Consider the following 27,650-nt stretch of genomic DNA (forward strand, 5'->3'; position numbering starts at 1 on the left):
ACATTTTTTTCTATTATAACTGCTAAAGTATCAAATTTGACCTCCTAAGAAAAAGAACACTTTTCAGTTTTAGATATATATATATATATGATAGGGAGAGATGAAATGACAATAGTTTAACATGAATTATCATCTTTAAAAAAATCACCCATTAATATGAAGGAACACACACACATATTCCATCTAAAAATAACTTAGGCACTATTTACAAAAATTGTATTTTTATGCCTTGTGTATATTTTGGGGTATGAGGGTGTGAGGTCCAATCTGAATCAAGATGACTAATGCCTGAAATTACATTGTTATTCTTTCCTTAATTCATGTATGTCACTGATCCATGCTAAAATGCAATTATTTGTCATAGAACTTAACACTTAAACCTTATGCATGAGTTTCCTATTATTGTAACAGAAAACTTTCTAAGATATACAGAATTTGGAATCAGGGAATAGAGTGTTGAAAGTAATAGGTTCTAAAATGCGGAATGAGCTGAATTATGTTAGAGACAAAGACCAAGAGTAAGAAGGACCCTCCTATCTCAGGGCGATAGCTGTTATATGGTTAAGAAAAGGTTGGTTAAACAATGACCTATTTTATCTGGAGGCACATACTTTGTGCATACCAACACCATTAGGGACTAGAAAAAAGCAAAGATATTAGCACCTACTAGCTACTTTATAACCAAGAAAGAAGCTCATGCTAATGGTCACCTGACTGAAGCACAGAAAAAAAGAAAATATGGCTTTTTTGAAGAGAACTTTGTTGCCTGCAGCTTATAATGTAAATGGCTTGAGAGGCTGATAATTTGAAGCTTGATAGGATTGGAAAAGCCAATTTTTATTTTTATTCTAAATCTAATGAGTACAGGCAGTAGGGGCATAATTTAAGACTTAAGTACTAAAAAAAAAACAAAAAAACAAAAAAAACTCAACCATAGGGCTTCCCTAAAGCACTTTTCTGATAAAGCAGATATCACTCCTGTCCTGAAGAAGCAGCTTAGCAGTAGTCTACAGTCAAAGAGTACACTGGCTGTGCCTCCTATCCCAAATCTTTGCTGCAATTACCTCAGTCAGGGGATGTGCAAGGGAAGAGACATATTAAGGAAGACAAAAGGGCTTACATTTGAAGACCAGAACTATACCAGAGGACTTTCATTACTAGGTCATAGAATTAAAAGGGAAAAAAAAAATTGTAAAAGTCTAAAACCTGTAAAGAAATCCGATTTCCAAAGAAATCCCAAATCTGACTGAAAAAAATACCATGTTATTATTCAACCCTAGAGAAATACCAGGACCCCACAATGGTGCAACAAGAAGAAGACTAAAGTGACACACTCCCTTGAAATGGCATTTTTCCCAATGGCAATCTCAGATATAATCTTGAAGATACCTATTAAGCAAGACTTTTTAATAAATAGAAGGAAGAACCAGCAGGAATTTTCTGACAGTAAAGGATATGACATGTTTGTTTCCACTCACACAAAGATATCCTGTGTTCTTTTAAGTTTTTTATTTAGGGGTAATGGACTTCGATCTTTTTTTTTTTTTTTTTCATTTAATCATTGTCTATTGGACCATGAAGCACTGTGTCACAGTCTGATTGAAAGGGATTGCAGATCACCCAAAAGTCCTAATTGTGGAACTAGACATCATCACTGGAAAACATTTTACACTCTGCCTTTTCAAGGATGTTACGTGGGTATTTTCGAAAGAGTGTATGTGTTAAGGAGTGTGCACTGCAATGCTGAATGTTCAAGCAGGAAGACAGCAGTAGACATTTTGACTGCCCATCCCATGTCCTCTCTCCCACTTCCTCACTTACAGCAGCCTGGTAGGTACATGATGTTAGAGGTTCCAATCAGAGAAAAACTCACACTTTTTGTTTGCTATTTGGGGAAAGATATGCTATTAGCTCCTGGCTGTGAACAAGAAAACAAGAGTTTCCAAGAGCTGCTGAAGACAGCCAGCCTGTATCACTCTGACAAGTTGTGAAGGGTAGGGTTGAAGATAAACAGAGAAACAGAGACCTGACTCCAGTGATGAAACTCTGTATTAAGCCCTTAAGCAACCCCAAACTTATTATTTACTGAGTCAATATATTTTTAAATGGCTTAAGTAGGTTTGAAACAAATAGCATTCTTAAATAACACAGGAAATAATACCTTTAATGCTCTTCATCAATTTAATAAATCTTTAAATAATCAACAATCATTTTAATATGTACTCAGAACATCTTCAGTGCCAAATATTCTGATTTCAAATTCAATGCTCAATTGCTCAGTTCACCAAATCTAGTTAATTGCTATTGCTCAAAAACCATTATCATTAATGCCACTGATGCTATTATCAATAAAATGGAGACAATTTGAATTGGTTCACTTAGTCATCAAATGGAAATTTTTAGAAAGGGTGTATTATCTTATTATAATCAGGGTGCCAAATGGGGATTTAATGCACCATTTTTTTTCACAAGCTGGCTATAAATTAGAATCTTTAAAACAATTCTCTTTTTACATCTCTGTCTCTCTCCTTCTCTGTCTCTTTTTCTCTTCCTCCCTCCTTCTTTCTCTCCCTCCCTTTCCTGCTCTGTCTTCTTTATTTCCTCTCCATTTCCCTCTCTCTGTCTCTTTTTCTGTCTCTCTCTCAACTAAACTAAAGGTAACATAATCTGAATCTCTTCCAAGCAAAAAAGATTATTGAAATCAACATGTGATAGATTCCATAGCAATTATTCATTATTACCAGTTGTCCAACCTTCACTCTCCATTTTTTAAAAATTGCCTTTATTTTACCTCTTTATTTTGAGGCTGACTTATTTGTAATTTCTGTTATTAAATTGTTTATATATCCATTCAATTTTAGTAAATGACAAAGAATGTGTGTGTGTAAAAACATAACGCTTATTCACTAACTATATCATTCTTTTAAGTCAGTTTAGCATAGTGGGTAATAGGATAAATTGTAGAGTTAGACACTGACTTCAAATCCTAGTTTAACCACTTTAAATCTGCATGACTGGGCAGATTCATTAACTAGTCTGTGTATCAATTTCCTCATGTATAAGATGGATATAATAAAATCATCTTCACAGGGTTGTTAGAAGATTGAGTCAATGCATGAAGAGGGCTTAAGAATAATGTTTGGCACATAATCATTTTTCAAAAAGTGTACCAATTTCTGTGTTATTATTCCCTGCTATTGACATTATCTAAGAACAGTAAGTATTAGCAAAATATCTTAGGCTAATACAATGGTTAGAAACCTAGGAATTCAAAAACTGGTGTTCAGTCCTTAACAAAAAGAAGTATTAAAAAAAAAAAGACTTAAGGAATTGTTCAGTAAACTGTCTTTCTTCCATGTCTCATTTGAACACTATAAATAAAATTGAAATTAAAGAATTACATAAGCATGAGGTATTTTCTTTGTTTCTTTTAAATTTTTTAATACTCCATTAAAGTAATGGAGTTCAATAATTACAGAGAAAAGGCACATCTTTACAAAAAGTTACTATAAAAATCCTCCATGCATGATCAAAATAATATCTACCATGTTTATTCTGTGATCATATTTATACATATTAGGACAAGGTATAGTGCTTTTTCTGAGACAAGAACTATTCTTAAGCCACTTTAAAAATGATTAAAATTGAAAAAAAAAATGAGTAAAATTGCAATAATATATCCTGACTCACAGAATCAATAAGCAGCAGGAACCAGAATTAGAAGGCAAGATTAGTCAGACTGATTAGCGTGTGTGTGTGTGTGTGTGTGTGTGTGTGTGTGTGTGTGTTTAGTACAATTTAATCCTATGAAATAAAAGGGCAGCTGCTTAAGCCAATATGACTACATGCTTTACATAGGGAAGATCTTCCCCCAACCAATGAGAACAAACATAAACATGAAATCTCTGTCGTGAAGGAGAAAAAATATGACCGGTCAATATATTATCATCTACCTTGTAATTCCTGTGAAGAATTCTAAGAAGTAAATGAGTAAAGTCTCTTAACCCCACTGCCAACCTTGGTAATGGAACATTTTTTAAAATCAAACTTTGGTTATGCTAATCATTTCATCATAAAATATTAAAAATAAAATAAATACTAAAATAAAATTAAGGACCATGAGGTCATTTCTAAAAATGAAATCACCAGAAAGAAATCTAACACACTAAGAAATGAGATAACTCTTAAAGACATTAGAAAAAAGAGAACAGTATGAAAAATATTTTTTTAAATGTGAGACCTACAAGGATATAAGACAGCGACAAATAATTCGAGTGATTAATACTATTAGATATGTTAGGAGAGGTTGGTTGATGATTAGTCTAATGTCACATGTCACAGGTGAGCCTTTTGTGTTTCTGCAACTGCATGGTACACTTTATGGAACAGCGTGGCTAGACTTATGACACAAGATATTTTCTTTAGGCTAACTCATCCTTGAACTTTACTGATTTCATCATACATGATTCATATTCAGTGAAAAACAGTGCATAGGTGAGGGAATTGGTAAGGTTACAAACTTGCAGTTAGAAAATGAGGAACTCTTGGAGTTCTCACCACAAAGAAAGAAATGATAATTGTGTGATGATAGAGATGCTAGCTAGCACTGTGGTGGTAATCAAACTGCAATATATAAATGTATCAAATCAACATCTTATACATTTTAAACTTAAATATAATTTTATCTCAATTATATATCAATTTTTAAAACAAGGTTAAAAATACACGCAGTGCCTGGAAATTGCCTTAACTGTTTTTATCTTGTTGAATGGGTAAAAGTGGCAAACAATTTCATGTTCAAATAGTCTTAAAGTCTAGATAAACAGATTCTTAAGAATTAAATGTAATTCAAATACAGGTAACAGAAGGCATCTTAGTGGCAAACAGTGAGAGAAAGTGGAAAGTCAATGATTTCTATAGATGTAGATGATGAAAAGGTGGAAGAACATGAAAATGGAAGTACTATTTTGCTCATTTTGTTGGGGGATAAGTTTAGAAGGATAATTATAAGAAAACAAAGGCTATACTAGTCAAAGTAAGACAAAGATAGTTTAAAATTTCTAGAAGAAGTCTATATTAATCATTTTTCTTTCATTCTCTTCCCAAAGCATGTTGAACCTGAAATTGCGCTGTCTTTGTTAAATCATCAATGTTCATTTCTCTCTGCTTTTTGTATTCCTAAAAAGGTAGCTATAGTATTTATGATGCACGCATACCTCCGTAAAATTTAATTTGCTAATCTTTATAGATTTTAAATAATTCCACTTTAGTGAAAAAGTAGATGAAAGGTCAGACAGGCCCTCTTTCCTCTCAGCAATGATACAATAATAAGTTAGTAAACTGAAAAAAAAAGGCCTGACAGGTTAAGGATGTGGCATTGTCTCTGCTATGGCTTTGGGTCACAGATATGGCACGGGTTCAATCCCCAGCCTGGGAACTTCCACATGTTGCAGACGTGGCCAAAAAAATAATAAGCAGGTGGAAGTGAACTGATTGTATTTATAACTTTTGGCATTACTCCTAATACTGTGGTACCAGATGTGTACACTGACATGTGTGCTCTATAGTAAGAGCATCAAAAAGGACAACATGGTACATGAAGTGACAGAATGGCTTTACAGCTACCCCAGAAAACCTGTCTTTACCTTGGGGATGCCTGGAAGTCTGAATTTTGACTGCTGATTTAACTAAGAGTAGTGGAATTTAAGGTGTGCTTTTTAAGATTTTAAACTGTGATGATCCCCGGGGTCAGTTTCTTTACTGATGCTTGGTAATTGGCTGAAATAAGTTGATGAGGCAAGCTTTAAAGGCATTCCACTGAGAACTTTGAGGTCTTCCAAAGTTGATTCCTCACTCAGGTCTTGGTATCATCCGGAAGCTTGAGATTGAAATGGCTCTTGAACTTCATGGCTCTTGGACTTCCTGCGCTTGCCATACTTTTTCTCCCTTGCCTTACCATGTCATTTTCCTTTAAATAAAAGCCTATGTGAAAAAAACTCTGTGGAATCTGGTGAATTTTTTTCAAGTATGTGAGCTGGGGAAAACTTTCTAATACATTACTTCACAGTTATAATAAATCTAGCGGCCAGGACTCGTGTATTTTCACATGGTTTTCCTATTTTATTCTGTACTTTGGAAAAATTTAAGTATATGTTTATGTTAATAAAAAGCACCTGTGTCTTATCTGAAGAATTGCCATGATAGATCACAAACTAATTAGCCATTTCAAAAAAACAATTCATTTAGCTTTCACCTTATCTATCATTCTTTTATTAGTAAAATCTTTCTGCCATGCTAAAACACTAAATATATTCCTTGTCTTATATCAGAAAATATTTTCCTGAATTTTGAATGGATTTTTACTTGCCTGAGAAGAAGCACAATTATTATTCCATAAGAAAATGCTATATTTTGAAAATTCCAAGAATTATATATACCTAAATTTTCTGTCCACAAAACATCAAAAGGGGGCTCATTTCTTCAATGCTTACTGATTTTATCTTTCCTAATATTTTAGGAATTTTCTAACATTTAGAAATATCACTAAGAAATTATAATGGAACTGAAATTGAGATTTCAAATGTTAGTTTTGTCAAGGGTTTGATCTTTTCTCCAACAGAAATAAAACTGTCCTCATGAATAGTCTTTCAGTCAGTGAAGAGAATAAGTTTCATCAAGGAAAATGCTTTTGGTCTGTACCTGACTTGATCAACTTTGGAGCACTATCACAATTCCTCTTATGAAAAGTTGAGGAGTTCCCACTGTGGCTCAGTGGGTTAAGAACCTGACATAGTGTTCAGGAGGATGTGGGTTTGATCCCTGGCCTATTCAGTGGGTTAAGGATCTGGTGTTGCCACAAACTGCAGCATAAGTACTTCTATATGCCACAGATGCAGGCCTAACTAAAAAAAAAAAAAAAAAGTTGAGAAAGCTCCATATAGTTCCTAGACTTTAATGGAGAAGAACACTCTCTTCATTTAAACAGGTATTCCATCTCAAATCGTTAATATGATTTGAGAAAGGAATCATAAATTTGGTATTAAAAAATTGTTAAAACTTTATACATTTTCAAAATGTATTAAAAAATAGAAATTTCATTTTGAGCCTAAATATTGAGGCCACACACAACTGTAGAAGTTGTTGAGAACAGAAAATTACCAGGCTGTTCAAAACTCTTATCATTGAAGGGATTAGTTTGAGTCCACACCTACATATATACTAATAGTTCGTTCTCTGGGCTTACTTAGTTCTTAGTTACATTTTACATCACTTTTTACTGGTTCCTTCTCTACATATTTTCCATCCTTAGTCAGTAAGTAGTAAATTTCCTCTCTACCCATTCTTCTTATTATTAGAGAAATAAAATTTCTTAGGCTTGTGAGCTGAGGTAGCAGACATTACTTCCTGTCCAAATATTTAAGTGCCAAATAAATTCTCAAACTTTCTTACCTTTTGTACAGTGCCTGGAAATATCCTTGATGGTGGCTGTTTCATCAGGCTGGGTCATTGAGTGACCAAAATGAATAGAGTCCTCTTGTTGACCCACATGTACATGTGGTTTGAGCAAGTTGTTTCAAGTTACTGGGATTTGGTAACCTGATCTATAATAGCTAATAGAGATGACACTTAAAAAATATTGCTAAGTCAGTGCTAATACATTCTAACAGCAGTCCTTAGCCTACATACTGTGATACATTAGTAAATCTCCAAATTAGAATCAGGTTATCCTAGAAAGCAGCTTTAGTTGTTCCTGATAAATTGTAATTACCCCAAAATTGTTCACTGAATGAAAGAATGAATGTAACTATTCACCTAACAGGAGGCTAGTTAGATTGATTTCCTAAATTTTTCAAGAGCCATTGAAAAATGGCTATTTTTGTGTAGCAATAGCTTATTGCCTTAAAAATCAAGTGGGTAAAAAAAATCCAGTTACTAAGTTGTTACATTTCCAATGAAAATAATTAGCACCATAGAAGTAAAAATGAAATGTAACTTCACATACTGAAGCCAATAATGAAATCTGAAGTTACTTAACTCAGTAAACTAAAAGGATTTTGAATAACAGCAGTAAAAGAGCATATAAGTATTTTCCTTCTGAGGGAAAGATTAAGACATGGAAAAGTTAAACAAAATAGACCATTGCTTTTTCAAAAGCAGTAAGACTGAGAATGTGGTCTTTTCCTTCTAAGTCATCCTTTGTGTGGTTTCACATGAATATTATCCCGATATTCATATCTACTACTTCTTGCAGAGACTTGGGGGGATAGAATGTTATAGATAGCGACCTAAATTAAACATGGACCAGATCTTTTCTTTGACCTCTTTCTACCTTCTTAAGTTTTGGAATGTTACATTAAAGCTAAAGGGATCCATGAATAACTGTAATAGGGTCAGCTGAGAATTAAATGAGTATATATATATATTCATAGTGTATATGACAACTTGGAATCCTCATTATGGTGATGGAACTAGGGAAGTGGGTACATAAGGGAAAGGGTTTTTGAAGACAGCCCATAAATCAAACTTAGAACAGAAAATATACACTCTGTAAGTATTTGGTATTATTGGCAGTATATGTATAGTTGTATGTGTATAAGCATGCACATACATATACATATATTTTAATTATGTGTATAATATACAATGCGTAATTATGTTTCATAAATCATTTGCAATTTTATCTTTTACCTAATCATATATCAGGACTATCTTTACAACATGGCAATAAATATAACTCTGGAGCATGAATTTTAAAGGTTTCATGCTACTGTATTAAGTATATTTACCATAAGCTTTACCGTTCCCATTCTGATGAATATTTAGATTTTACCTATAATAAAGGCTTTGTATGACAAGCCCACAGCTAACAATAATACTCAGTTCTATGATCAGGAATAAGATAAGGATGTCCATTGTTCCCACTGTCATCCAACAAAGCACTGAAAGTCCTAGCCAGAGCAATAGGCAAGAAAAAGAAATAAAAGGCATCCAAATTGAAAAGAAGTAAAATTGCTACTATCTGCACATAACGTATTACATTATATGTAATATTATAATATATATAGAAAACTGTAAAGACATCACAAAAAACCATTATAATTAACAAGTTCAGTAATGATGAAGGATATGAAATCCATACATAAACTCTATTATGTTTCTATACTAATAATGGACTAGCAGAAAGAAAAAATTAAGCAACCATCCCACTTGCAACTGCATCAAAAAGAGTAAAATACCTAGGTATAAATTTAATCCAAGGAAGTGAAAGTTGTGTACACTGAAAACTATAAGACATTAATGAAAGAAATTAAAGAAGACACAACTAAATGAAAAGATATTATCTTCTTGTGGATTGGAAGAATTAATATTGTTAAAATATCCATGCTACCCAAAGCAATCTACCAATTCAATCCAATCCTTATCAAAATTCCAATGACATTTTTCACAGAAATATAGCAATCCTAACATTTGTATTGAACCATAAACTTTCACTCTTTAAAAAGTGTTTTAACTAAGTTGACTCTCAAACAACACAGGTTTGAATTGCACAGGTCTAATTACATGTGGATTTGTTTTTCAAATGAAAATACTACACTGTTACATGATCCATAGTTGGTAGAATCATTGGATGAGGAAAGGCAGATAAGAACCATGGATACACAGGGCTGAATATAAATTTATACATGGATTTTTTTTTTATTGTGCAAAGGTTTACTGTCCCTAACCTCCTTCTTGTTTAAGAGTTATCTGTATTTCTTACTTATATCATTGCAGTCATTAGATTATTGCCCTTAGATAAATTTCCAGAGGTATGAACACAGGTTTGATTTACTTATTTATTTATTACTGTTATTTATATATGAAGGCTATTACTGTATACAAATAATTCCTAACTCATTATTTGACTTTCAACATTCCTTATGATTTTTCATGTATGAATTCTAATCAATACATGATACAACAAAAAATGTCTTACTAAATACCTTCACCCATTCAATAAATAACTAATCATGGAATGTGAAGCAGTAGAAATAGTAAAAATTTTAACAACTTAGTAGATATTTTCTTTCACATTCATTCCTGGCTTCTAGGATCAACTGAGCAATAGGCAATTACTAAATCAATGGTAATACTACAGTGCTTCTGGCATACTTGTTCCTGAACTATTTGAGGACCAAGTAGTTAAAAAGCCCTTAATCGCCTGGTTTACATGAAAATTAAATGATGAAATAGAAGTAGTGGAATCCATGGGCACATCTTATTTCTAATTCCATTAATGACACAAAATTTCTCTTGAAATTACCTTTTGAGGTATTATAAAGTAAATTTTAATGTTTCAGAAAGAGAACTATATATCTCAGGAAGCAGATAATTGCCACTGGATTTAGCAATCTGACCCACAGTATAGAAATTACTAATTAAAGTCCTTTTTTTATAATGCTAATCTTTCAGCCAAAAATTTCCTTGGGACACATTATAATGAAGTTAAAATGTACTAAGATTTAAAATTAACCAGAGATCCCAGAGAAACCTAATAAACACTTTCATAAATGTTCACTGCAAGTAAATTTTATTGTGAAGTTATCCTATTTTTATTATAGTCCAATCATAGGCATCATGATATCATGAATAATTGAACTAATAGAAACAAATATTTAAAATGCTAATCTTCCAAATCTGGGTTTGATATATGTAAAAAAGGCACATGACTTTCATAACTGAAGAGTGGTCAGATGATCTCGAAATAAAAAGTCACATACCAATACTGTCAACTCATCATTAATCCTTCTAAAGATAGTTTCTTTCTCCAAGAGTGTAACTTAAAACATTTTCATAGTTTAAAAAATTGATGTTTGCATTCTTACCATAAGTTTTCCATGATCCAAAATACCTTACACGAGTACTAATTGCATGTTGCTTTCACTATTACTCTACATTAATTTCTACTAAATAAGATGCAATATACAAGCTTAAAGGAATTTCAGTTAAAACATTTACCAGCAGAATTGAGACCTAATGACGCTGAATTCACCACTTATTTACCCATGCTGCTATGCAAGTTTGGTGAATTTATGTTGATTAACTTAGCATCATTCCATTTTGCACTGATATTATTCAAAACCACAAATTAATATGTAAGGACATGTTCTGATGGAATTTTGTAGCAGGGATCACATGGGTGTCTACTAATTACATATTTTAAGAAATATATTCATATAAATTTTCAACCAAGGTTAATATATAGCTTAATTTTGATGTTTCAATGCTTTGAGAATGGTTTCATTAAAAAAGTAGGACTAAAAAGTTTAATTAAGCAATCATTATTAAAACATTAAAATACTTTATGATAAAAATAGATTGCTTACACAATAAAATCAATGAAAAACATGAAACCAAATTACTTAATAAATGTAGAAACTAGAGATTGTTCTAGAGAAAAATGGGAAAATGAGGTGACTTGCTTAAAATATTTAAAATCCTAAGGTAGAAATCATATTTGGCATATTTTAAGATACTAGGTCCTAGATCCAGTATTTCTATTCTGTGACCTGAGTCAAATGACTTAACTTCTATGGACTTCAGTTTCTTCACATATAATACACTTCATATTATATAATGTATAAATTCTTCACAAATGAATTTGAAAATCCACCTGGTTGGGAAGCAACTGATTGATCTCCACTGCAGAACTTGCTCTGTGATAATTATGGACACAAACACTTTCAAACTTCTTAGTTCATCAGGAGCCTGGATATATGAAGATATGTATAAGCTTACTTAAACCAAGTGTGGTCACCAATAAATAGAGTACTCATTATTGAACACCTGTTAGGCAGCATGCTGGTTACTTTTCCCAACTGAACACCATCACTCATAAGAATCTTGTAAATCATGGCAGTCTGCATTTTTCAAAACAGATACAAGATCTCCCATCTACCCTAACTCCTCTTACCATGTAACAATGATATTTCTCCATTAAGAGTTGGGTTTATATTCCTTCCCCTTGAACATGGATGGATCTGCATCCAGGGAGCAAATTACACTGAGACTTCCAAGGATACAAAAAGCAATAGTGCTTCTGCTTGGTACTCTCTGGATCACTTGCTCTTGGATCCCAGTCAGCATTTTATGAGAGAATAAAAAATACATGGAAAGGTCACAGGTGTTCCAACCAAGTGCCACAGCTTAAGTTCCAACAGGAGCCAACAGACAAGTGAGTGAAAGAGCCTTTAGGATGATCCCAGTCTCTGCTACTGTCCTACTGCAATGGTGTGAGAAATCCCAAGCCCTGTTAACCCCTAGAAGCATGAGAGATAATGACAAAAATGACCCTTATTTTTGTAAGCTCTTAAATTTTGAGGTGATTTGCTACATGGCTATGATAACTGCAGCACAAGGTATCTATGACTATATTACACTGAGGTAAGAGAGAAACATTTGTATCACACAGGAAGTAAGAAGATGAATCAGAATTTTAACACATAGTTTTTTTTGTTTTTGTTTTGTTTTGTTTTTTTGTCTTTTTGCTATTTCTTGGGCCGCTCCCGAGGCATATGGAGGTTCCCAGGCTAGGGGTCCAATCGGAGCTGCAGCCACCGGCCTACGCCAGAGCCACAGCAACGCGGGATCCGAGCCGCGTCTGCAACCTACACCACAGCTCACGGCAACGCCGGATCGTTAACCCACTGAGCAAGGGCAGGGACCGAACCCGCAATCTCATGGTTCCTAGTCGGATTCGTTAACCACTGCGCCACGACGGGAACTCCAACACATAGTCTTATGATACCATGCTTCCTTTCCTCAAAGATGTATTTGCAAAAAAAGTATAAAAATAAATGTTTGCATTAATATTCTTTAAGCCAAAATAAGCTAAACAAGACGCACGATATCCAGCCTTCATGAAGAGATCCAAATAATATATTAATGATTACAGATAAGCCCTTTTAAAGACTGTTGCATAAACAGATTAACTTGGTTCCATCCAATAATTATTTCAAACTTCACAAATACACCAGGCTTAGAACTTTCAGATACCCTTGTTTTACAGGAATTTAATTCCCCCCCTTTTTAAAAATCATCTACAGGTGTATCTGGAGCTATCTCTGGTATTAAAAGACAGATGGGAAAAATCATTTTCCAGCACAGGTGGTTAAACTATCTACCATCTTTCCTGGAAACTCCAATTATCTTTGCCAAAAATAAAAATCGAATTTTATTGCACATCTTTGGATTTAGGTTATTTTAAGTTTATATCATAATTTATACCTTTAACACCAAATACGGTTGATCTGCATGATTATAAACATTTCTTCACCCTTAAATACTTATTTTGTGCCTATTGTGTAAAAGAGTGAAGGCTTTTTTTCATATAAGCCATGTGTTAATCATTTAAGTCACAATGTAAAATAGAAATTATCTCCATTTTAACAATGAGAAAACCAAGTCATAGTCAGAAAACAGTATTTTGAAGTCCCACAAAAAATTATTAAAATAGTAGAGCTGGAGTTTGAAGATTTGCTTCTTCTCACCCTCTTGTTTTCAGGTCAAGAGAAGATTCAGCTGACACTTTCAGTCATAGAATACTCCGTTTATCTTAATAGTTCCATTATTTTAAAAAATTTCAGATCTCGTTTCTTTCCTTCACAGTGACTAAAATGACTTATAATCATTTTAATTTGATTTTTCAAACATTTTAGTCTTCTTTCCCATCTATAAATTAAGCTTCATGAAAGTATTTCCATGTTGTTTATGGAAAGACTTTCAGGAACTAGAAGAGTTCTGGTATATAGTGTGTGCTCAATACCTACTGATTGAGTAAATGAATAAAATCTATACCTCTAATTTTAGGCTATCTGATTTCAAAAATCTGATTCTAAATATCAGAATTTTGCGTAGGTGACATTGAAAAATTCAAAAACATTTCAGATGATGTAACTTAGCCAGGTGGATTTCTTTTTCCCTTTTTCTATTATATAGATTAAAAAAATGGAAGGGTAAGGATGTATTTGTTCAAAGAAATATTATTACATACACTCTTTCAGATGTTCCCTCCATTTTCAAAATTCTGCTTGGAAATTTTCAATGAGCCAATCTTTAGAGCCGAGCTCAAATCTGACAATTCTCTTTCTAGGTCACTTGTTCAGTCGCATCAGAAAGTATAAATGCTTCCATGAAGCAGATCAATGGTGCTTTTAATCTAAGGAGAGCTCCCCACCGGCTGGCTCTGCACCCCTTGTTTGCCAATTCTTCTGCACAATCTGCATTCAGTCTGCAGGACAAGATATCTTGGGAGGGTCTAATGGCAGAGACAGAGTGAATCCCCTTCCCCTACTTCCTCTTGACAGGAACACTGAGCCTAAAATCACCTACGGGCACTTTTTTTTTTTTTTCTGCTTTAGAAGGGAGTAGCTATATGCTACTTTGCATGGTGCCAAGACTATTTCTCAGCAACTTGAGAATGAAAAAGTATATCCGTTCCCTGAGAAATTTTTATCTGGTATATTAACTCAGTTAATTGTCAAACTCTATACAGGTTCTTGTTCAAAAGTTTATTTATAAATTTGTTTGGAACATAGATTCTCTCTTAACATTTAATACCTGATGTATTGAATTAAGAAATCATGATATTGGGGGAGTTCCTGTTGTGGCGCAGCAGAAACGAATCCAACTAGGAGCCATGAGGTTGCAGGTTCAATCCCTGACCTCTCTCAGTGGGTCAAGGATCCGGCGTTGTTGTGAGCTGTGGTATAGGTCACAGATGTGGCTCAGATCCTGCGTTGCTGTGGCTCTGGCATAGGCTGGCAGCTGTAGCTCCCATTAGACCCCTAGCTTGGGGCCTGGGAACCTTCACATGCCGCAGGTGTGGCTCTAAAAAAAAAAAAGGAAATAATGATATTGGTACCACTTTTTAAGAACTTACACTGTACTTTTGCCATGGAAAGTTCTCTATATAATTTAATTTACTGAATCCTCTTAACAGTTCCTTGAGTTATATATTATACACATGAGGAAATGGAGGCTCAGAAAGGGCAAGAAACTCTGTTAAGGACGCATAGCTAGAAAGTGATGGAGCTTGAACATAATCCTGCATCTCTCTGATGCCAGACTTTGAACTCCTTCCTTTTTGCTTAACTCATACTTTTCTTCTCAAGAAGTGATGCTTCTGTGGGTAAATGTGGTTTCATTTTGAGTTTTCATAAATGAATGTTTCCCTGCTTTTGGAGTATCGAGTGCATATCTTTGTTTATCTCAACTACCTTCCTAGTAATAGTGCAATTTCAGGCCTTTATCAAGCCCTAGGATACTGTAACACAAACTTCTGACTGCCTACACAACATTCCTTTTCTTTTATACTTCCTAATAAAATCTGCTTTGATTCAGGAATCAAACTATTTCATTTGGCTATATGGTTCAAGGATGGCTGACATTTGATTGGTTCAAGCCAGTCATGGTAATATGTTCTGTTTTCCCTTACTATTTAGGCATGAGGATGTGAAATAATCCTGTCCAATAAATGCAAGAGAATTATGCCAGGGAGGAGCTTCTTGAAATGTTTCCTCATTTTTAAAAGAGGAATACACTTAGACTATGATACATACATGAATCCATAAATGGTTCCAACAACTAGGTAGCTTCTGGGGAAAAAAATTGTTCTCAACTTTACAATTTGCAACAGTTCTAGTAGCATCAAAGTTTAAAAAAGAAAACTAGAAGAAAACATGGGAGAATCTTTTTTAAGCACCCTTTCAATAACAGTTATTAATGAATATGACCTCTCCTTGCCAACAAAAAAAATCACCAAATAAAATATTAAAGAATTTAAAACAACATAAAATAATATTTTGAATAGAGAAAAACACTACAAATTCAAAAGACAAATAACAAATTGAAAATTATTTGTATTCCATGTCACAAAAGATGGCTAATGCATTTAAAATATAAATAATCTCTGCAAACTGATAAGAAAAGATACTATTCCAATTGATAACAACTGGGAAACACGAAAATTTCTCAGAAAAAGAAATCCTGCTTAAGCACATGTGAAGATGCTCAGTCTCTTTCACAGTAAGAAAAAATGCAAAGAGTTGAAATTTCACATACACACACACACACACACACATACACACATACACACACACATACACACACACATGGAGTGGCAAGGAGATGAAAATTTTTTTTGTATTTTACACATTTAAATTACACATTTGCAAGTTCTGATGCTTAAAACAAGTTGAATATATTTTAATTGATTTTATCCTCTTTATTTTAAATCATATTCATACATATCCTGTGGGAAAAAAATAAGTTAAATAAAAATTGATATATAGAACTCTTTATGAGATGACTGACTTCCCTCAATTTATCACTCAACTCCTGAAACATGTAAGGCCAGTCATTATTACAGAGAATTCCAGTGTAGATGGGAGAGGGTGCACAAATTGGGATGTACACTTGAAAGAAAGAAAGAACAAGAAGCAAAGAGAATGAGGAGGAAGTAAAATAATTGAATAGCATAACTTAAAAGACATGATGTAAAGCAAGAACCAGATGTAAAGGGGAGTGTATAAAGGAAGAGAATCATAGATAAGATTGACAAGGCCTGCCAGATCAGATGAAGTTGAAATTCTTGCTTTTCAGGAGAGAAACGGTTCTAGAAATAATCCACAGTAGCAATGGGTAGAAACTGAGAACTAATTAGGCATGAGGGAATTAGGGAGGAGTCACACATGGCTAGATGGGTTCATGACTGGATGAGAATAAATGTCAGAAGAGAGCTTTGGCCCCATGGATCAATATGAGGTCAGCTTTAAATACATTTAACTTGAGGTTATGGCAAGAAATTGGTGTGGAAACTACTAGTTGGTAGGTAGAAGAAACAGTGGGATTGGATCATTTCAGGACTAGGCCTAAACCTTTGAGAAGCATGAATTGTGTCTGAATAGACACATTGAGGGCATGAGCACATTTTGTATGATGTACACTTTTCATTTCTTTCAGTTTGTGAACATAGAAATGCCATTTTTAGCTATATAGTATCATTACTCTAAGAGGTGGATCTGAGAAAATGTTGCTATCATTTATGACAGAGAGGGTTTGGCCTATGTTTTCCTCTAGGAGTTTTATAGTGCCTGGTCTTATATCTAGGTCTTTAATCCATTTGGATTTTATTTTTGGGTATGGTGTTAGGGAGTGTTCTAATTTCCTTCTTTTCCATGTGGCTGTCCAGTTTTCCCAGCACCACTTATTGAACAAGCTGTCCTTTCTCCATTGTATAGCCTTGCCTCCTTTGTCATAGATGAGTTGACTGTAGGTGTGTGGGTTGAATTCTGGGCTTTCTCTCCTGTTCCACTGATCTATATTTCTGTGTTTGTACTAGCACCATGCACTTTTGATGTCTGTAGCTTTGTAGTATAGTCTTAAGCCAGGGAGCCTGATTCCTCCAACTCCATTTTTCTTTTTCAGGATGTCTTTGGCTATTATGGGTCTTTTGTGCTTCCAAACAAACTTGAAAATATTTTTTAGCTATATAGTGTCATTCACTGCATTTCCACCTAACTGTATACTTTATGAATATCTGTCATCTAAAATACAAAGAGATCACTCTGTTATTATCAACTTCAACTTTATTTTGAAAAGACCCATAAATATGTTTTTTCTATTTTGCCTCTGAGCCAGTTTTCCTGTTTGTGTATAATTACTACTTTTACAGCATGTTACATATTTTTATAATATAGAGTATGCTTTCTGTAATGTTTCCACATATGTTATGTTCGGTACCTCTATTTTAAATGTTCAACTGCTTATTTCACAAATGCACAAATAATTATTTATCTGTCCTATTGGTGGAAGGCATGTTCCCAGGAGGTAGATAACTATTGTTCATCAGCCAAAGAGGAGGAAGAGAAAGATTTCTTTTTCTTTCCAAGTCCCTTTCAGTATTTATAAATATAAGAAGACTGAGGAGAATGGTGATGAAAAAGGAACAAACCCTCTGGCATAGAGTTTCAAATAGTGAAACATCAAAATGTTCTGGAAGATATGACAGCTGGTTTGAGTCCCAGTTTTGCCAGTTACTGTTTGAACAAACTTTTCATTCCATTTAAATTTCTCCCACCTTAAAATGAGCCTTAATAAGATCACTCCACATGATTATTGTACTAGCCAAATAAGACATGTGTTCAAAAGCTTTTTAAAAACTGAAAATGTTAAAGAAGAGAGGTGCTGCTTTTTTGTGCGGCCAAGATTGACAGATATATGATTCAATTTTATTTTCGTAAAATTATAAGAGCATAGGCAAAGTATGGGTGATTCCCAAAGCCTAATTCCTCTGTTTTGTGAGCTTATTAGAGAGTAGAAGACATTGCTTGAGACGCAAAATGTTTATTAAGTGAATGCCCTAAGCTGTGCAAGGAACACAAAGATCTGCCTTTATATGAGGAAATACAGGTATGTCATTGTTTGTTTCTTTTTCTTCTACATAATTTCCAGCATACAGGTGTTTTCACAGTGTCTCTAGAAGAATGGAGTTCATATACAGTCCACATAAGAGGAAGGGTACAACTTGAGGCTTTGAGGCACCTTGGAAAAGCCATGTGATATCAGTTTTATTGTTAGCTGGCAGGTACTGGATGCCTTCCTAAGATTCACATCCCATGATATTAGACAGTGGCAACCAGAAAACCCTCCCCCGCAAAGATGTCCATGTCTTAATCTTCTGGAACATGTGAATATGTTACTTTACATGGCAATGAAGCATTAAGGTTGCAAATGAAATTGTTTGCTGATAAGTTAGCCTTAAGATACAGTTTTCTATATTATTCAGGTGGGCCCAATGTATTCATGAGTCCTTAAAAGTGGAAGAGAGAGACAGAAGTGAAGGTCAAAGCAAGGTGATGAGAGAAAGACTCAATTTGCCCTTGTTATCTTTGAAGATGGAAGGGGTCATAAGTCAGGGAATGTGGGCAGCTTTTTAAAAGGTGAAAAAGACAAGGAAATAAAATCTTCCCTAGAGTCTCCAGAAGGAAGGCAGTCCTGCTAACACTCTACTTTAGCCCTGTGAGACCCATAATGAACTTCTAAACTGAAGATAACAAATTGGTGTTGTTTTAAGCCACTAAATTTGTGGTTATTTACTACAGCTGCAAGGGGAAACTAATATAGAGCTTCATAATCAGTTAAAAGAATAGGATCATCTTAGAGATACAGGCTTTTGTCCACATGGACATAAACTCTTCAGTGTAGGTTTTTTTTTTGTTTTTTTTTTGTTTTTTTTTTTTGTCTTTTTGCCTTTTCTAGAGCTGCAAATCGGAGCTGTAGCCACCAGCCGAGGCCAGAGCCACAGCAACGTGGGATCCGAGCCGCGTTTGCAACCTATATCACAGCTCACGGCAACACCGGATCCTTAACCCACTGAGCAAGGTCAGGGATTGAACCCACAACCTCATGGTTCCTAGTCGGATTCCTTAACCACTGCGCCATGACAGGAACTCCTTCAGTGTAGGTTTTTAAGTGTTACAATGCAGGTAGCCCTCACTTTCATTCCCTCTTTAACCCACCCCAACTAACAATACCTCCAAAGGACTGCATTCCACTGAAACTGCTCTTATCAAAGCAAATATCAGCTAGAGTGCACATATAACTTATTGGCCATAATGGGACAGTTTTCTAAGTGAATAGAGGTGTTATTAGTAAATGCTTGCTACATACCAAGATTTCTCAGGGATCCTATCCCACTGATATTTCACTGGTTAATTTTCAGTACCAATGTTACTTGAACTAATCACCAATAGTTAATGCTGCTAAATACTCTTCTCTCCCCAAAACACTTTCTTCTCCTGGGTTCTACAACCACACATTCCCCCTTCTTCCGCTCCTCTTTCTAGCAATCCTTTCTGTTGATTCCTTCTCATCTTTTAGCCTTAGGTGATCTCATTCAGGGGACTTTTTTTTCCCTAGGTGATCTCATCCATGTCAATGGATTTAAATACTGTCTATGTTGTTGATGACTTCCAAATTACTTACTCTCATCTCTGATCTTAGAAACACACGTTTATGTATATTCAAGTCTCAAAAGCATCTCAAGATTAACATGTTCAATGTGATAAAACAAAATAAAGGATAAAAATCATATTATCATCTCAATAGATGCAGAAAAAGAATTTGACAAAATTCAATATCCATTAATGATAAAGAAAAAAACCTCACCATAAACTGGGTACAGAAGAGATTAACTCAACATAATAAAGGCTGTATATGACAAGCCCATAGCTAACATCCTACTCAATGGCAAAAATCTGAAAGCTTTCCCTCTAAGATCAAGAACACAAGGACGCCTACTCTCCCCAGTTTTACTCAACATAGTTTTGGAAGTCATAGTCAGAAAAATTAGGCAAGAAAAATAAATAAAATGCATCCAAATTGTAAAGCGAAAAATAAAGTTGTCACTATAAAGCAAGAAATAAAGTTGTCACTATTTGCACATGACATGATATTATATATAGGAAACCCTAAAGACCACGCCAAAAAATGGCTAGAACTAATAAATAAATTCAGTAAAGCTGCATGATACAAAATCAATATACAGAAATCTGTTGTGCTTCTATATACTGAAAATAAACCAGCAGAAAGAGAAATTAAGAGAATAATGCCATTTACAATTGCATCAAAAATAATAAATCACATAGCAATAAATTTAACCAAGGAGGTGAACCACCTACACACTGAAAAACTATAAGACACTGACTAAAGAAATTAAAGAAGACAAACAAATGAATTGGAAGAATTAATGTTGTTAAAATATCCCTACTACCCAAGGTAATCTGCAGATTTAATACAATCCCTATCAAAATTCCAATCTCATTTTTCAGAGAAATAGAACAATCCACAAATTTGTATGGAACCACAGAAGACCCAGAATAGCCAAAGCAATCTTCAGAAAGAAGAACAAAGCTGGAAGCATCAAGCTCCCTGATTTCAAACTATATTACACAACTATGGTAATCAAAAAAGCATAGTACTGTCATAAAAACAGGCACAAAGATAAGTAGAAAAAAAATAGAGAGCCCAGAAATAAACCCATACATATATAGTCAATTATTTTATAACAAAGGAGCTGAGAATATACAAGGGGAAAGGACAGTCTCTTCAATAAGTGATGCTGGGAAAACTGCACAGGCACAAGCAAAAGAATGAAACTAGACTACTATCTTACACTTCACACAAAAAATCACCTCAAAGTGGATTAGACTTGAATGTAAAACCTGAAACCATAATTCTGCCAGAACAAAACATAAGCAATAAGCTCCTTGACACAGGTCTTGCCAATGATGTTTTGGATCTGATACTAAAACCAAAGACAACAAAAGCAAAAATAAAATGGGACTATATCAAACTAAAATACTTCTATACAGCAAAGGAAACCATCAAGGAAATGAAAAAGCAACCTAGACATGGGAGAAAATATTTGCAAATAATATAACTGATAAGGGGTTAATATACAAAATATATAAAGAACTCATATACTTCAATAGCAAAAAAGCAAATAACCCAATTAAAAGTGGGCATAGGATCTGAATATACAGTTTTCCAAAGAAGCCATACAAATAGCCAACAGGCACACCAAAAGATGGTCAGCATCATTAATCATAAGAAAATGCAAATAAAAACCACAACAATAGTAACATTGCATATTTGAAAATTGCTAAGAGAACACATTTTTAAAGTTCTCATCCAAAGGAAAAAATTCTGTAACTGTATATGGTGACGGATGTTAACTATACTTACTATGGTGATCACATACACAAATATTGAATTATTATGTTGTACACCTGAAACAAATACAATGTTGTATGTCAGTTATATTTCAATTTAATTTTTTTAAAAAAATATTAAAATGTTCTGTGATAATCTATGTGGGAAAAGAATCTGAAAGAGAATGGATAGGTGTACATGTATAACTGAATCACTTTGTTGTACAGAAGAAATCATCACTATATTGTGAAACAACTATAGTTCAATAAAACTTAAAAATGGAAAAAAAGATTAACATGTTCAAAACTGAGCTTCTGATCTTACTCAAAAACCTGCTTCTCCTATAGTCTATCCTATCATTGTTGGTGGCAATTCAACTCTTCCTACTGATTAAACAAAAATCTTGCAGTAATCCTTGGTTTCTCAAATTCTTTCATAACTTATACCACTATGTCATGTGGAACATGATCTTGATGCTACAGTGGCCTCCAATTTTGCTACTAGGTATGCTGTCCCAGAGATCATAAACAGAAAAGCTCACCAACTAAATTAACATGTTCAAATCACATTTATTAAATCATTTTAAAGCATATGGAAAGAAGCAAGTTGAAACAGATGGAGGGTGTAATTCAATCAGGATAAGGTCAAACAGAAGGACCACTGCACTCTTTAAATCTTAGGGTGTACACTATTCAGATGTTTTGCCTTCTCTATTGATGGTATGGTGGACAGCATCAGAGGTGAGACTTGAACAAGGGGTCCAATAGACAGAACACACCTAAAACCACCACATACACCTGCTCTACTGTAGAGAAGTAGAAACAAGTATATCTGACCTACAGCTATAGCTGATCAGTTAGTCTGCTAAAAAGGTGTAGAATTTATTTGCATTTTTATGTAAGGCACTTAGGAGGCTATAAGACCATAGTGAGTATCGTTAGTAGGTGGTCAATTTAGGGATGATGTAGCTCTCAGCCCAGAGGTGATATCATCATATATTAGTCTCTTCATCTCTTTCCATCCATAAGCAGCACTCTTGTGTATTCTACTATTTATTATGTCTATTTTTAATGTATGTAATAGGTTAGGTTACTATTGATAGTTACCACATTTTGACCTCTGCCTATGTCTCACAAGCTATTTGCTCATTAGCTATATTTAATACATGGGTTTTACTTATGTTTCATAAGCTATTAGTTTATGTACAATTTATGTTTAATGTCTCTTAGAAGTTTTATCTATCATTTTGGTATTCTTATAACACAATTATATATTCTTAAAAAATATAGCTAACATGTGTACCACATTGAATTAGCAAACCCTGTAGGTTATCCAAAAAATATTCAGAATTCAATTTTTATGCATCATACTTATTGGTAGAATTATTACAAAAACAATAAGGATATTCCTCAAAAATTAAAAAAAGAACAACCATAAGATCCAGCAATTCTAAGTATATATCCAAAGAGAATGAAAGACAGTATCTCAAAGACATATCTGCACTCCCATGTTAATTGCAGCATTATTCACAATAGCCAAAATATGAAAACAGACCTAAATATTGGTCAATGGATGAATGGAGAAAATATGGTATATGTGTATCTATGTATAGATCTATACATACAGTGGAATATTAGTCAGCCTTAAAAAAAGAAGGGAGAGTTCCATTTGTGGCTGAGCAGAAAACAAATCTGACTAGCATCCATGAGGACACAGGTTCTATCCCTGGCCTTGCTCAGTGGGTTAAGGATTCAGCATTGCCATGAGCTGTGGTGTAGGTCATAGACGTGGCTCAGATCTGGCATTGTTGTGGATGTGGCATAGGCTGGCAGCTCCAGCTCTGATTCTACCCCTAGCCTGGGGACCTCCACATGCTCTGAGTGCGGCCCTAAAAAAGCAAAAAAAGAAAAAAAGGAAGGGAATTCCGACATTTGAGACAACATAAATGAACATGGATGACATCATGCTAGGTGAAATAAGCCAGACACAGAAAGAAAAATATTTCATGATCTCATTTTATATATTGAATCTTTTTTAGTAAAAAAAAAAAAAAAGCCAAACTCATAGAAACAGAGAGTAGAATGGTGATTGACCATGTTGTAGGGAGAGAGTCATGTGGAGTTATTTTTTCACAGATATAGAGATTACTACTTTTCAAGATAAAAAGAATTCTGGAGATGAATGGTGGTGATGGTTTCACAATTATGAATATATTTAATACTCCCTGAACTGTACACTTATAGATGGTTAAAATGGTGACTTGTATGTTATGAGTATTTGTCTACAGTTTTAAAAAAATGAGGGAAAAAAAGAAAAATAATCCAAATCCAAGCCCCTGTCATATCTGCCTGGATTACTGCACTAGCATTCTAGCTAGTCTCCTTGCTTCCATCCTTATCCCTGGAGCTTATTCTCTTCACAGCAGCTATGCTGAAATAATGTGTGTTTATGTCACTTCTCCAATAACTCCCTACCTGATTGGTAATAAAAACCTAAGTCTTCACCATTACTTATAAGGCCCTGATCCATTATTACAACTCAGACATCATCTCCTAGCACTGTGCCCCTCACCCATACCTTTCCTTGAAATGTCCAAGTATTCCCATAACTCAGGGATTTTGCACTCTCTGTGCTTCTTTCTAATGGTTGTGTCTTCCCCCAGATACCCATAGCTCTTTCCACTCTTTATTTATAATATGCACTTTCTTAGTGAATCCTTCTCTGACTACCCAAACTGAAATTTTAAATTTATTCCACCAAGTACTGCATATTTTACCTTCTTCTTTCATTTTATTTTCTTTTTAGCACTTTTCTATTGTACTTATTACTAAATTTTACTTTACTTAATGTATATCACTTTCATATTATTTGAAACATTATTTTACTTATTTTACATGTTCATGTTATGACTCTCCCACAAACATATGCCCTCCATTAAGGCAGGAATTATTTTGTATATTTGTTTATTGATGTATCATTTCATCCTATAATAATACCTGACACATAATAGGTGATTAAATAAATAAATGTAAAATGACAACATAAATGAATACTACTCCATGTGTGAGAATCATAGTAGAGAAAAGTTAGTGGTACTTAGTGTAATTAACATGGGCTTGGAGTTAGATAAATCTGAACTTGAATCCAGGCTCTGCCACTGATTGGATAGGACTTGAAATTTGGATTGTATTGACCAATTTGAAAAGGAGACATAAGTCATTCTAGGCTGAGAGAACCATAAAAGCTAAGATAAGAAATTACTTGGCACTTAGGCAGGAGAGAAAGTAATTTAATTTGGTTAGAATAAAGAAAACATAAAAGAGATTAGTGTCAAACAAGCATGAAAATATAAATTGTTAACATATCATGGAGCTTCTTGATGAAATGTGGGAAATGGAGTTGTTATAAAGTCAAAAGGAAGTGAAGAAAGTTTTCTGAATTATTAAAGCTGTTAATAAGAAAATCTAATCTGATTTAGAGGGGACAAAGCTATAAAGAGTGACACTGATTGCAAAGCTATTTCTATAATCTAAAAGACACATATTGAGGGCCTGAATCAGAGGACATATATGAATGCTGAGGGGACATAACTTAATGGAGAAACACTATGAAGAAAGAATTGACAATACATGTCTCATTATTGAATATCTCAACACTACGGAGACAAAAGAATATGTCACATATTTAAGTTTCAAAAACTGCTGAATAGCATCCTCATCTACATAACAAAAGGACAACAAACAGGTTTGTGAGCAATGAAACAAATTTCACTTCAGGACAAAGTAAGTTTGAAAAATCAGTGGACATCAGGTTTAGATACACATCAAAGAACTGGAAATGAATTGGAAATGAGGCTGTTACTCAAGAGAGATTGGAAGTGGTGAAAAAAAGATACAGTGATCATGTGCATACAGCTTCAAGTCAAAAGATTAAATCATATTGGAGAGAAAAAACAAGAGAGGGAGAGCGTGTGAGCATGGACAAAATAGAGGGTCAAAGGATCTCACATAAGATTTTTATGCTAAGGGAGTTGGAAGAGAAGAAAGAGCTAGATGATGAAAAACAAACAGAATAGTGAGAGGTGGAGAACTTGGTAAGTCTAGATGCTGTAAGAAAAGTGTTTCAGTGATAGTAGAAAGCCTGTGAAGTGATAAAAAGACACTGGATCTGGTGACCAAATAAAATTATTTGTTGAATAAAAAAATGAATATATAAAGTATGGACTGGAAAAAAAATGATCAGGGAAAGAAAGAGTCACATAACAGTGCATTAACAAGATAAAATGGAGTAGCATGTTTGGAGAGAGGAGGTGTATACCTACAGTTTTGGCCAGGGTGAGGCTCCAGGAGAAAGAGAGAAATAGAAAGTGAAAAAGACATTGGAGATTTTTGATATAAGATTAGAGTAGAATGTGAGGCATGATCAAAGTCATAAAAATAGAAACTCAATATAACAATAAAAAGGATGACCTCCATCTAAGAATAGATGGCAGTTAAGTGATACAATGAAGGAAAACTTAGGGTTCACACCAGATAGTATTTCTTTTTGGCAAATTATGAAAAAAATGACTTATAGGCAGAGATCCTGAAGTAGGTCAGATTGCTACACTTCAACACATCCACAACCTATACTGACCATAAATCAGATTTTCCAAGTTGGGACAGATGGGGATAACTGACATTTCTAAGATATTGAGAACTTGGGAGATAATTCAAGCATGTTATGTTTTCCATAGGGCACAGTCACCCTCATGGCTCTCTCTTCTGTTATGGAAAACTTCACCTTTCTTACAGACCACCAAGTAAACACCTGAACTAAACCTTTCTAATGGAATCCATTATGGCCTGTCATTTGAAGCGGATCAGATATGACCTGTAGGGGGCAGCCCTTCTGAGAAATTACTTTAAAAAATTTTCTGAGTAAATAGTTAAGACACAAACTTATCAAACTTAACTATGTGTAACACCTTCCAATGTGCTTCCTTTAGAAACAGGCAGAACATCTTTCCCCATCAATTGTGATTCATGTTTCTTCTTTTCTAAAGGATAGCAATGGGTTTATTTCAATGGTTTATGTTAAATAAAACAGATAAGTGAATTGTTGAAATTTTACGATATATTACATAATTTGCAATACTTAGCCAAATGTTGAGTGAATAAATACAGTCTAGCAAAATTAAGTCCATTTATAAATGCCTCATTAAGGAGTCATACCTGAGCAATGTCTTAATAAGACGGTAATGAGGTAAAAATGCGCTGCCAGAATAGGCAGTGGAGAAAACCCTGAAAAGGCAGCTCAATAAAGTGATAATGAGAAGGAAAAATACCTCTTTTTGTCTTGGCTTACATTCCTTTATTGTAAGATGTACAACACCTATTCTTTAAGTCTTGGGATTTCCAGTGGGAGGATGGTGATTTTTAAAAAAGCCTAAACAGTCACAGAGAGTCAAAAGCATGAGAGGGAGAAGGAGGAAAAAGAAAAGGGTGGATATACTTAAAATGGGGATAAAAGAGTACCTCCCACCTGTAAGAGTTGTTATGAGATTATTATTAGATCATATAATGTATAAACATGGCATATAGTAAACATTCAGTAATGTGTGGCAGAATTATTTTTATTTACCCATAATGAGGAAAATGATTAAGTTGCCTGTTGAAGATTTGTTTCTTGTTCAGCTTGGCTTTGTGAAAATGTAGATAGGGATTTAACTGGAGATACTGAGTTACACAAACATTCTCACCCAGTCTCCTCTGTTCAGCTTTGCAAGAAAAACTAGCCAAGGATAAAGGGCATAGTATGCCCTAAAATATGTTTCCCTGGGGGAATCTTTCTGTGTTAAAATTCTTCAGCCCCACAGATCAATTAACCACACCAAATAAATCCCTAATTAAATACAA

The 27,650-nt window shown here is 34.2% G+C and overlaps 1 protein-coding gene across 6 annotated transcripts in view; it reads right to left on the minus strand.

The window, feature by feature from the left end:
• DMD (dystrophin) overlaps window positions 1–27,650 on the minus strand; it is a 2,144,556-nt gene that overhangs the window by 1,611,414 nt on the left and 505,492 nt on the right. The window lies entirely within an intron of this gene.

Source organism: Phacochoerus africanus, chromosome X (assembly GCF_016906955.1).
Source record: "Phacochoerus africanus isolate WHEZ1 chromosome X, ROS_Pafr_v1, whole genome shotgun sequence".
In the NCBI taxonomy this organism is placed as follows: domain Eukaryota; kingdom Metazoa; phylum Chordata; class Mammalia; order Artiodactyla; family Suidae; genus Phacochoerus; species Phacochoerus africanus.